This window comes from Pteropus alecto, unplaced genomic scaffold (assembly GCF_000325575.1).
Source record: "Pteropus alecto unplaced genomic scaffold, ASM32557v1 scaffold3, whole genome shotgun sequence".
NCBI classification, from domain to species: domain Eukaryota; kingdom Metazoa; phylum Chordata; class Mammalia; order Chiroptera; family Pteropodidae; genus Pteropus; species Pteropus alecto.
The window spans coordinates 826,750-838,192 of record NW_006442484.1 but is presented as its reverse complement, the minus strand read 5'-3'; the positions used below and the strand labels follow the sequence as shown (position 1 = coordinate 838,192).

At 40.0% G+C, this 11,443-nt stretch overlaps 1 protein-coding gene and 1 pseudogene across 5 annotated transcripts in view; one reads left to right on the top strand and one right to left on the bottom strand.

Moving 5' to 3' along the window:
- The first annotated feature begins 609 nt into the window (after nt 1-609).
- TMEM50B (transmembrane protein 50B) overlaps nt 610-11,443 on the top strand; it is a 30,755-nt gene continuing 19,921 nt past the window's right edge. For 3 of the 5 annotated variants that reach the window (XR_001517749.2, XM_015596633.2, XM_015596630.2), the window contains exons 1-2: nt 5,811-5,823; nt 10,625-10,629. The gene's annotated coding sequence lies outside the window, so the exon portion shown is untranslated. Of the gene's footprint in view, nt 739-850; nt 1,073-5,639; nt 5,715-5,810; nt 5,824-10,624; nt 10,630-11,443 lie in introns of those variants that run through there. The other 2 variants (XM_025039364.1, XM_015596632.2) reach the window with 2 other exon arrangements.
- Nucleotides 9,154-10,374, bottom strand: LOC102878182 (annotated as a pseudogene).

The following is an 11,443-nucleotide window of genomic DNA, read 5'->3' as shown; positions in this document are numbered from 1 at the left end:
CTCCCCCTCCGGCCCAGCCCGTGTCCCCTCGGGCCGACCGTGGCCGTGACGCGCCCAGACCCGCACTCGGCCGGGGCCGGTCGCACCCTCGCTCTATCTAGCCATCGAATTGCTTCACCGGAAGGTCTGGAAAGGTTTTCATCTCCAGCCTGTCAGCTTCCCAGGGCGACGGGCAGGGGGTAGAGACCGTGTAAGGCCGGCACGGGGCGTCCGGGGGCGACTCAGGCACTTCGTCGTCCCTCCCGGTTGCCCTGAACCATCTCTGGGAACGGTGTCAGCGTTTTGTGGACTTTTCTGACTCTTTCCGTACGGGAGTCAGGTACAGAGAAGGGAAGAGAAAATGAAAGAGGATCAACATTCTTTTGCGAATGAATCATAAACTATTGAGTGTCCTTTTCGATAAGCAGCAGAGAATTGCCACTGTAGCAGTGGTAATTGTGCTGGGGAAGACAGTTTTGGCTTTTTAACTAATAAGTTGGCTTCCGAGTTAATTACTGGGAGGTGCTTAATCTGAAAGGTAAAATATATGACCTTTTTTAAAGCCTGAGCAGTTATGAAGATGGGCTGTGCTCGCTCCCCGCGCCCAGTGCCGCGTGCGCGCGCGTGAGTTGGGGGCGGGGGCGCAGTGGATTCAAGGCTCCCGTCGGAATGAATGTGTAAACAGCGTTATGCTTCTCAAAGACATGAATTTCTCTTTTCGGAGTGTCCACCTCTTCTTCTCAGACTCTTCACCTACCGGTACTAAATTCTTTTTCTTAACAGTCCCCGAGGCTCTTACTCCCAAACTCGACACACTTCTATCATCTTCAGTCACTTCTTATTTGTCTTCTCTTTTTCCAAACCTGTATAGGTTTCAGACGTTGAACACACATTAAACATTTCTACTGGTAATAGTACTGCAAGACTCTTCTTAAAAATGAAAATCAAAAGTTATCTCGAATATTGATGTCGCAGGAAAAGCAGGTTTAATGAGAGCGGGGGGACACGCCCTCCCCAGCCCCATCCTCTGCCCACTAGGATCACTGTAGTCTTAACTGGCTAGTCTTTCCTGAATTCACTTCTGGATTCCAAGGTAAAGAATTTATCTTATCATTTTCCTCCTTATTTGCTCCTTTTAATTGATTACAGTATATATTCAAATTGTAACAATTTTTTAAATATTCCAGAAGAATATCAAGTAAAAAATTCATTCAGGTCAGAAGTCTATCAAATAAAAAGTTAAAATTCCTTACTTCTTCATTTAGCATCCTTTACACCCGAAATTCCACTTCCTAGAAGGGGATCATACCATAATACTGTTAGGCAACTGGCTTAATGTAAGGACACATTTTTGTATCAGTACTGTGGACCTACCTCATTTTTAAAATGCTGCATAGTATGTCATTGTTTGGATATACGTTAATATATTTATCCACCCCTTATCAATGGACATTTTCATTGTTTCTGGATTTTAGCCATTAAAAGCCTTGCTGCATAAAAATCCTTTTGGCATTGTAGGATGTTTCAAGTAGATAATTTAAACAGAACATTGTACTTAGATATAAACATAGTGCTCTTTCACCAGGGCACTTTTTGTAACTTAAAGAATTTTATAATTTAAAGGCAATAGCTAATTCTGTTTGATTTGAATTCATTTCTTAGAAGCAGTATATCTTTTTGTGTTTAGAGATTGGATCAAGAAAAAATTTGAGGACCAGGTTAAATAATGGCTAATTTATTAACCTTGTTACCATTTAGTGGTGTTGACTTTAAGTTTATATTGACTCATTTGATTGGCTTGACAGGAATGAATAGAGAGGCCCTTCAGGAAGAAAAAATGTGAATAGACATTTTATGCAATATTATCTGGTGGTACGCTTGACTTTCCAACAGTAACAGAAATTCTTGTTCTCTTTTTTAATGTTTCTTTTATTGAGAAATGTATCTCAGGTACAAAAAAAGTGTGTAAGACATACGTGTATATATAATTTAAAGAATATTATTGTGATGATCGTCATTGTATCCACCACCAGATTAAGAAACATATATATCTTTCTTCCAGAAGTAGCCTCTATCCTGATTATTTTTGTTAATCCTTCACTTTTTAAAATAAGCTTTACACGTAAATGTATACATACATACATACACATATATTTACACATATATACATAAAAATGCTCACACACAAACACATCCTAAACAATATATTTGGTTTTGAATGAATAGTGTTAAAGACAAAATTCTCATACAAATAGATAGCATGTTTTAAAGTTTTATTTAACTGTCATTGAGAGTGCCGCAAAGAGCTGGTTTTAAGAGGACTTAAGAGATATTTTTATAGTCCATAGGGAAAGGAATGTCTCAATAAAATTGCTGAACTAGATATGATTGGTTAATGTTCCGCAGGGCTGTAAAATTATACTTTTGGAATTAGTTCTTTGTGTGTGTGTGTGTGTGTGTGTGTGTGTGTGTGTGCTAGTCTTTAAAATCATAATACTGTATTAATTTCTGCAGTTTAATTCAAACCTTACAGGACTATAAACTATGCTTTTATTAATAGCGGATTTTTTCATTAAATAAACGGTGATAACAAAGTTCTTTTCCCAGAGCTCAGATGAGATCCAAACAAGCTTAGAAAATGCTAGAGCTTTCTAAATTTGAGATTAAAATTTTGTTTTATAATTGTAAGATAAACCTGATTGTGTAGAGAAAGGACAACATTGTCATTGTTAGGTGAAGGCTTCCAGGAAAAGATGAGCAGGACAGAATGGCTTCAGCTTCCCGGTTTACAGGGGCCCTTTCTGAGGAAGTCAGTAGGCAGTGATACATGTGAGTCCTAGGAAACAGAGTTCACCATAGTCAGGGCATCTGGAGGGGTCTAGTGTGCCAAGTACTGGAAGGTCAGCAGAAATACGGTTAGAGGGAGTGGGCTGCTCTGTACTTCTGCTTCTTAGCTCACCATGGCCTTCCTGCAGTTAGCAGGCTAGGTCAAAGCAGAACCATTCTGTGAGGGAAGTGAATGCCCTCTGCTGTTGTAGGCTACCAGGGCTTGGAAAGGAGAGCAGGAACTGCATGAGCATATGATCAAGATCGGGCCCAACTCAGCTGAGTACAGACAGGAATCTAGGCCAGATTCAGGGGCATTTAGTCTGCTGATATAGCAGCTGAGACATATCTGTCTCAAGTTAGTTACCCTGTTTCAATCTGGCCTTGTATCCTCCTTGTCTGGGGCACAGCTGGCTTCTCCTTCACTCTCCTGTGTTGAATCTTTCCTGTATGTTCTTTTATTGATTTACTCTGGTGGTGCTGAAACTCCAATAGCTTCTTAACAAGAAGAGTAACATTTTTTGGAGAACTTGCCTATGTTTTGATTCTATCCTCATACTTGATTGATATTTTGGCTGGTAATACAATTTTAGTTGGAAATAATTTTCCTTCAGAATTTTGAAGTTATTGCTTCATTGTCATCTTGCTTCCAGTGATTTTGAGAATTCCAAGCTATTATGATTCCCGCTCCCTTGTATGTGACCTATATTTTTTTCTCTCTACAAACTTATGGAATCTACATTTTGAAATTTTGTGTTTTAAAATTTAAAATGATGTGTCTTAGTGTGGGTCTGTTTTCATCCAATAGGTTGAGTATTTGAGAGGCCCTTTAAAACCTCTGTTCTGGAGAGATTTTCTTGAAATATTCTGTTATTTTTTTTTCTTCTGTTTTCTCTGTAGTCTCTCTTCTGAAACACCTGATATTTACATGTTTACCTATGAAAAGTCTTCTAATTTTCTTATGTTTTCTTCTGTGCTTTTCTAACTACTTACTGCTAGGTTTTCTTAAGTTTTATTTCCCAATCCTTCTATTTGGATTTTTAAAAAAATTTCCACGATCATGTTCTTAATTTCCAAAGTCTGTTTTTTAGTCTGAATGTTTCTTATGACAGCATCCTATTCTTGTTTAATAGATGCAATATGTTCTTTCTCTGATCTCTGAGGTCATAATGACTTGTTTTATGTTTCTTTGTATAGTTTTCCACCTTCCTATCTGGAAGGAAAGCATCTGGCTGCCAATTTCCTGAGCTAGAACAGAATTTCAGCAGTCCTGTGTGTCCAATTTTCAGTATGATACTTAATATTCCATTGTGCCAGAACACAAGAAACAGGGGGAAACCGCAGACTTTGGGTAGGATATGGAAGAAGCAGTTGCCAGCATCATGAAGAGAAAAGAGGATCTGGGGATCTAACTTTTCTGGATCTAGTCTTTACTGGGTTGGTTCTCAGCTTTCCCCACGGCTGGCTTTGGAATTCAGCTTTCTTGGATGTGCTGAGTCAGTTAACATTGTCCATATGCTTTCCCGAATTTTATTGTTATCTCCTCTTTTATTCTTCCTGTCATTAGGAGTTTATGACTTTAACAACGACGTTTATTGTACTTTTAATGAAGTTTCAAGAGTGAGCAAAATGAGATGCCGATGTACATTCTGCCATCTTCACCTAGAAACAATAATAGTTTTTCTTGACCAAAGAATAATAGCAATACTGCCAGGAACAGCGTGCCCTCTACAAAGCAGTCATATGTATGTGAACTATCTTTCTGGTAGGTAGTTGAAAGTATTGAGTCATCACATGTGATGGACACTGCTGTTCTTCTTAATTCTCACTTTCTGAGGGACGTGCTCTCATCACTCCAGTTACATACCAGAAGAACATAGCTTAGGGACATTTAAAGCTTGAACAGTGCCTTGCACATAGAACTGTTCCTTGAAGAGTAGAGTGGACGAGTGAGCTGGCCAAGTAGGCAGAGCTGGGAAGGGGCCAAATGTAGGAGTGGGCCCAGGCCAGCGCTAACTCCAAAACCTGTACTTTTAGTTGCTTCCAAATTCTGGAAGCTGATCATTGGGACTTCAAGATGTCTACTTCCTTTGAGTCCTTTAAAAATATTCTTTCCATAGGCCTTTGCATTCCCAGTACTGCTTGCCAGCAAGGTGCCCTTTCACCTGTGTGGGCTGAAAGCTGTGACCCTGGCACCATTTTCTCTGAATTGGGGAGTAGAGCATTATGCAGAGATGCTGAAGCAGGGTTTCTGCTGCGGAGCCTAGGCAAAGATGGCCTCAGAGACCGAGAGGGATTTTGCCATGGCTCAATCAGCTCTTGGAATGTGCAGCAGTCATCTCCATTTAGGTGGCAATTCATGAAAGTGTGCCTATGTTTCTTTTCTCCAACTTTTTATTACAAAAAAATGTAAGCATATAGGAAAGTTGGACAGTAGAGTCAACATTTTAACATTTGCCATTTATGCTTTTAACATTTTAACATTTTAACATTTGCTTTATCCTTTTTTTCTTCACTTAACCATTTGATAGTATGTTGTTGACATCGACACTTCTACCCCTAAATATGTAAGCATGTGTCTCCTAGGAGTAAGGTCATTCCCTTTATATAACCGCAGTTTTATCATTATTACAGCCAAGAAAAATAATTCTGTATTATCCTCTAATGTTCGACCTGTATTCACATTTCCCCAGTTGGCCCAGACTGCCTAAAATTTTTTTTTTTTTTTTGAAAACCAGGATCAATAAAAGTTTACACAGTTTACTTGGTTTGTTAATTGTATGTTTTGACATAGATGAAATTAATGATAAAATCCTTTGAAGTTTCTAGCTCATATTGTTCAGAGAGATGGCCTCATTACTGGACAGAGGAGAATGCTCAGAATCTTAGCAGTGGAAAGAACCCTTGAGGTAATTTGGCTCAGTGATTCCCAAAGTTTGTTGATCATTAGGTTCACCTGGGGAATTTTAAAAAATAGTCTGGCATTACTCTTGAGTTTTTGAACGTTGGGGTCGGGGAGTGGAGGGAGGAAGTCCCAATTACCTTTTATTTCCTAAACTCCCCAGGTTGCTTTGAGGTTAGCTTGGCACTGGTCCATGGACTTGTGTTTGGGAACCACTGATTGAGTTCATCACTCTCATGGGCCAGTGTCACAGATAGAGAATGTCAGAGCCAGTAGTAGAAGCAGATTTCCCATGTTCGTTCCCCCCCACCCCAGGCATTATTTGAATATCACTTGTCAAACATACACAAAATAATTGTTCTGCAATATGATGTGCTATTATTAAAACAACAACAACAACAACAAAAACTGCTCATGAAAGCATTTACACTAATTCTGCCTAGAGAAGGAAATGTTTGATCTGTGTCCTGAAGGTTAAATTGGGAGTTTGTAGACAAGAGATGAAAGGGGCATTCCAAGGAGATTTTTACACACATATGCATATACATGTATATTTTATATATATGTATATAAAATTTAACAGTTTGCTGTTAGATAGTAGATGATAAGATAGTAGATGATAAGAAAGCTATATTAGGGGAGATTGTAAGTACTCTGTATATTTTGGGCTTTATCTCACAGGCGGCTGGAAGTTTTTGAATGAATGGCATGATCCAGTCTACAAGTTTTAGAGAGAAAATTTCGGCAGAATGTGGACTTAGGAAGCAGGGAGGATGATTTTAAGAAATAATGTGTTTGACTATATTGTTACAGTAAATGTATTTCTCTCACTGAAATGATGTATCTTATTACCAGCTTGTACAAATGATCAGTTTAAATAAGTCTAGGTATGAAGTTACTCCATTTCTTTTTTGTGACAGGATAATGAGACATGTATTACATTTCAAAATTTGGAAGCTATAATAGTTAGATTTAGTCATTCAACAAGTATTTGAATGCCTACTATGTGCCAGACACTGTGCTAGGCCCTAGGAATACTATGGTGAGCAGAAATGGACTTGGACTGTCCTTCATGGAATCTATAGGGAAAGGTAGGTATTAATCAAATAATAAGATTAATAATGAAATAGTAGGGGGATTAGATCAGGTCATGGAGTTAGGAGGCCCTGGAAGTCAGAATCGTTCACTTGGATTAATTTACAACCTCTTCACTGGTCTCTCCGCTCCTACCCCATAGTCTCTTCTCCCCACAGCAGCCTAAAGGATTCTTTTAATGTTAGTCACTATTCAGAACTCTCTTATGGCTCCTGAATTCAAACTGTAAAAAGCAAAGTTCTCATGGTGGCCTATCAGGCTCTTCACTTACCTTTCCTTGCCCCTGTTACCACTCTGATCTTGTTTTCTTCTCCTTTCCCCTCTCCCTCACTCCACCGTAGCCACACTGGCTTCTGTGTTGCTCCTTGACTATCCAGATGCTGCCTTAGGGCCTTTGCCCCGCTATTGTTGTCCCTGTCAGATAGCCATATGGCTAACTCTCTCCCCAGTTTCAAGTCTTTGCTCAGGCGTCATCTTCTCGATGGGCCGACCTTGATGACAAGTGTGACCTCTCTTCCGGCTTTGCTATTGCCTCTACTCTCAATGCCTCTTACTCTGCTCTGTTTTTTCCCCCAGGGAAGGTATCATTTAACTACCATGGTATGTAGTTGACTTTTACAATTATGTTTATTGTCTCTTTCTCCTCCCCGCTCCCCACTGAAGCTCCATCTGTTCACTGATGTACCTTAAGTGTCCATGTAGTAGGCATGTAGTAGACACTGTAGATCAATGTTGAATGAAGGAAGGGAAAGCTGATATTTGACTTGAAAAGTGACAACTAAGCTGACATCTGGCAGTATGAGTTGGAGTTAACTAGGTGAGCTGGGAGTGGAAAGGTATCAGACAGAGAGTGTGTGGGTTTTAGATAAGGTGATTTAGCAAGTATGAGGAACTAAAAGAGAAACCAGGATGACTGGAGGAAAGGGACAGAAGAAAATGTAAGAGGAGACTGAGGCAAGTGACCGGACCTTACTATATAGAGTGTTGTCTTCATCTTAAAACAAATGGGAAGGCATTGAAAGTTTTAAGCAGGAGGGAGATACCAGCTTTGTGCTTGCTTGCTTGCTTTCTTGCTTGCTTGCTTGCTTTTTCCTCCTCCCCTCCCCTCAGTTGGGAGGCTATCGTAATGGGACAGGTGAGAGTAGTACTCACATCACAGTGGAGGAGATGGAAAGAAGTTAGACTTGAGAGCTATTTAGGAGGCATAATCAGGTGATGGATTGGTTGTGAGAAGAAAGAAGTAACAAGGCTGACACCTGCGTTTCTGGCTTGTGTACCTGGATGAAGAGTGATTTGTTTATTGTAGGGAATCTGGAATGCGACCAGGTTTGGAGGAGGAGATCATGAATTTGTGTTTGGACATGTTGATTTTGAGGTGACTTTGCTTGCAGGTCGTTCATCTATGCATCTGGGACCGGATGTTTAAATCTGTGAACCAGTTGCATAGAGAAGCAGTGGAGGGGAGAATTTATCAAGTAACCCACATTTTGAATAATTTAAAGTTGTTAAGGATATTACTAGGGGAAGTTATGTAATTATAAAGTTTAAGTGTCTAAAAATCTGTGCTCCCTATTCTTTACTTTGGTTTTTAGATTTAAATCTTCTACTATAATTGGTTGTACTTATTAAATTTTATTCTTGTTATATGTGATTTACAAGTCAGAAAGCAAATAAGCATTCCTTGAGATTAAGTATGTAAAATGTCTTTTCCAAAAGTATTTAGATGTCCGAATAATTCATGTTGTTGGATTTTAGGCCTATAAAATATTCACACTGTTAGAAACCAGGTTTATAGCAATCCAGGAAGAAAAACTATCTCCAGACTCCTTTGGCCAGATTTGAATCAGTGGTAATCAGCACGGTCACGGTAGACTTCATTGGGCTACTTTCTTCTGTTTCCCAATGATCACAGTGTTCCTCTAAATTGGGGCTTTCTCTTCCACTTTGTCCTCCATGCTCTCTTCACCACAGGTACAGTAACTTTCTTCTCGTGAAATCTGACATGAGACATACTGTGAGACTGTCTGGTGATGGGCAGCAGTTTATGTGATGGTCATGAGCACATACTTTGGAATCAGATCAGAACCTCAGTGGAAATCTTGGCTCTCCTTCTCGCTAGCTGTGTGACCTTGGGCAAGTTAACCATTCTCTAAATCGCTTCAGTAATACAAGATGATAGTAGTAACTGCCTTAGAGCGTTTGTGAGGATTCAGTGGAATAATCCATGAGAAGAGTTTTTCTGAGGATGGAATGGAGTGATCTGTAACCTATAAGCACCCTATAACTAATAGTAATAGGAGAAGAGTTTTTCTGAGGATGGAATGGAGTGATCTATAAGCACCCTATAACTAATAGTAATAGTGGGGAAGGTGTAGATTTTATTCTTTTTTTCATCTGAATCAACTTATTTTGCTCTGGCTATGTAGACCTAATATTTTGAATGATATTTGTACTTTGTTAATCTCTTGATTTTTTGTAACTTTTTTTTTACTCTATGATAGTTCATTTTATTTGTTTAAGGGCTCATTGCAAGCATTAAGTCAAGTGTAGGCTTTGAATCTGTGAGCCCAGATTCACATATTTAGGAATATAAAAGCAAACTGTGGTCCATGTACATGGAAACTAAAAGCTCATGGCTAATCACACTGTAGTTTTTAAATTTTTACAGCTTAGAAGCCTGAAGTTACAAGTCTTTGAGGTCCTTCTGGATGTCCCACGGGTACATGGATGCCTCAGGAAGACTTCATTCTCAGTGCCGTGCACCCCCGTCACTATACTTGATGCTGAATGAATCCTGGATAGATTTTTCAACATGGATTCAGTGAGATCAGCCACACTTAACCTAGTAGCCCGGTTGATGTGTCCTTTTAGCTTGGTGACTTCATAGGCACTTTCAACCACTATCTTATGCACTGTCTTCCAATTTTCACAATCATTCTCTGTTCCCATTTCTGGATTCAGTTCCTGGAGAGAAATCCTGCCACATTCGTTCCACTCCACATAGCCACACTTGAGTCGCCGTGTTCTCCCAAAATCCATCCATGGCAGCTAAATGCCAAATTTTTCAGCCATAAGATAACGAAATCTAGCAGAATCCAGATTACATCCACTTCTGATCACACAGTGCTTGGGGTAATCTACTCAGTTTCCAGGTAATGTACATGAGACTATCCACTGAGTTAGAAACCACAATTATGAAGCAATCAGGACTGTGCTTGATGATCTGAGGAATAATGACTTTGAAGACATTAACATCCCTCTGCCAGATTGAGACAACTTTCCCTCCTGCTGGTGAACTCCTGCAGTTACCACCACAATCTTAGAATTGGTGTTCACAGGTCAATCTTTATCTGCCATAACAGTAAGTGCCCGAAGAAATAAGCTCCCGTGTGGCAGACCATCATTTCTTCTTTGAGTTTATCTTCTAGAATATCCGCTAGAGCAAGCTCATAAGCCAGAGACTTTCCCATAATGCTGATGGTACATGCCATACCAACTTGTCCAGCACCTGCTGCAGTGATATTATCATTTGGGACTGCAGCCTCTTCTGCAGCTGGTGCAGTCAACTTTCCTTAAGGGTTGTCATTGTGCACAGGAGAGAGAAGGCTCTCCAGACCACAGTAAGAGTCATGTGAAGAAGACAATATTGTAACAGATTTTTTTAAATGATACAAATTGTATTTTAATTTAAGAAAGTGTTAATTGATTTCTCTGCTAGTTTATAAATTCTCTAATGCTGAGGGCTACTTTTTATTTATCTTTATTTTCCCACAGCACCTTGCTCATAGGAGATGATCTGTAAATATTCAGTACATGCTGTAGAGCGGGCTTCCCAAACCCTGGGCCGTGGACCAGTACTGGTCCATGGCCTGTTAGGAATTGGGCCTCATAGCAGGAGGTGAGCGGCGGGCAGGTGAGCAAAGCTTCATCTTTCACAGCTACTCCCCAGCGCTAGCATCACCGCCTCAGCTCCACCTCAGATCATCAGGCATTAGATTCTCATAGGAGCACCGGTCCCTGGTGCCAAAAAGATTGGGGACCGCTGCTCTAGAGGAGTTACGTGCTGATTAAATACCATTATGTATGTAGATCTGCTACAATGCCTGGCATAGTAATTCAAGGAAGAAGGACAGTGAGTCAGAGATGAACCTGAATTAGTCCTTAGTCCTCTTCCGTATTTTCTCCCTCAGATACCTTAGCTGCCCCCACGACTTCAGTTGCCAGTTACTGTGAACTTATCATTTGTATTTCTGCCTTAAACCACCCTTTTAGTGGTTTTTGTACATCTGTCTTATGTATGTCTCCACCTGAATGTCCTTCAGTCATACCAAATATGTTAGGCTGAAGCTCACCTTTCCCATTCTCCCTTTCTTGTTTTGGTTAACGGTGTCTCACTCGCCATTGGGCACCCAACCATGTCCTGCTTAGCTTTTCCCTGCTTCTAGATAATACTACTATAATATTTCTCAAAACTTTTTCTGTCGCTTGTACCTATATGGTCTCAGTTTACATCTTTATTCTCTTCCTGTATAGAATGAGGGCAGGTATCTTTAACATTTTTCTTCAGTCCCCACAGAGTGCTGCTGCCAGAATTATCTTTCTAAATCATCCAAAAGCTGATCTTGTCACTTCTCTGCTTAC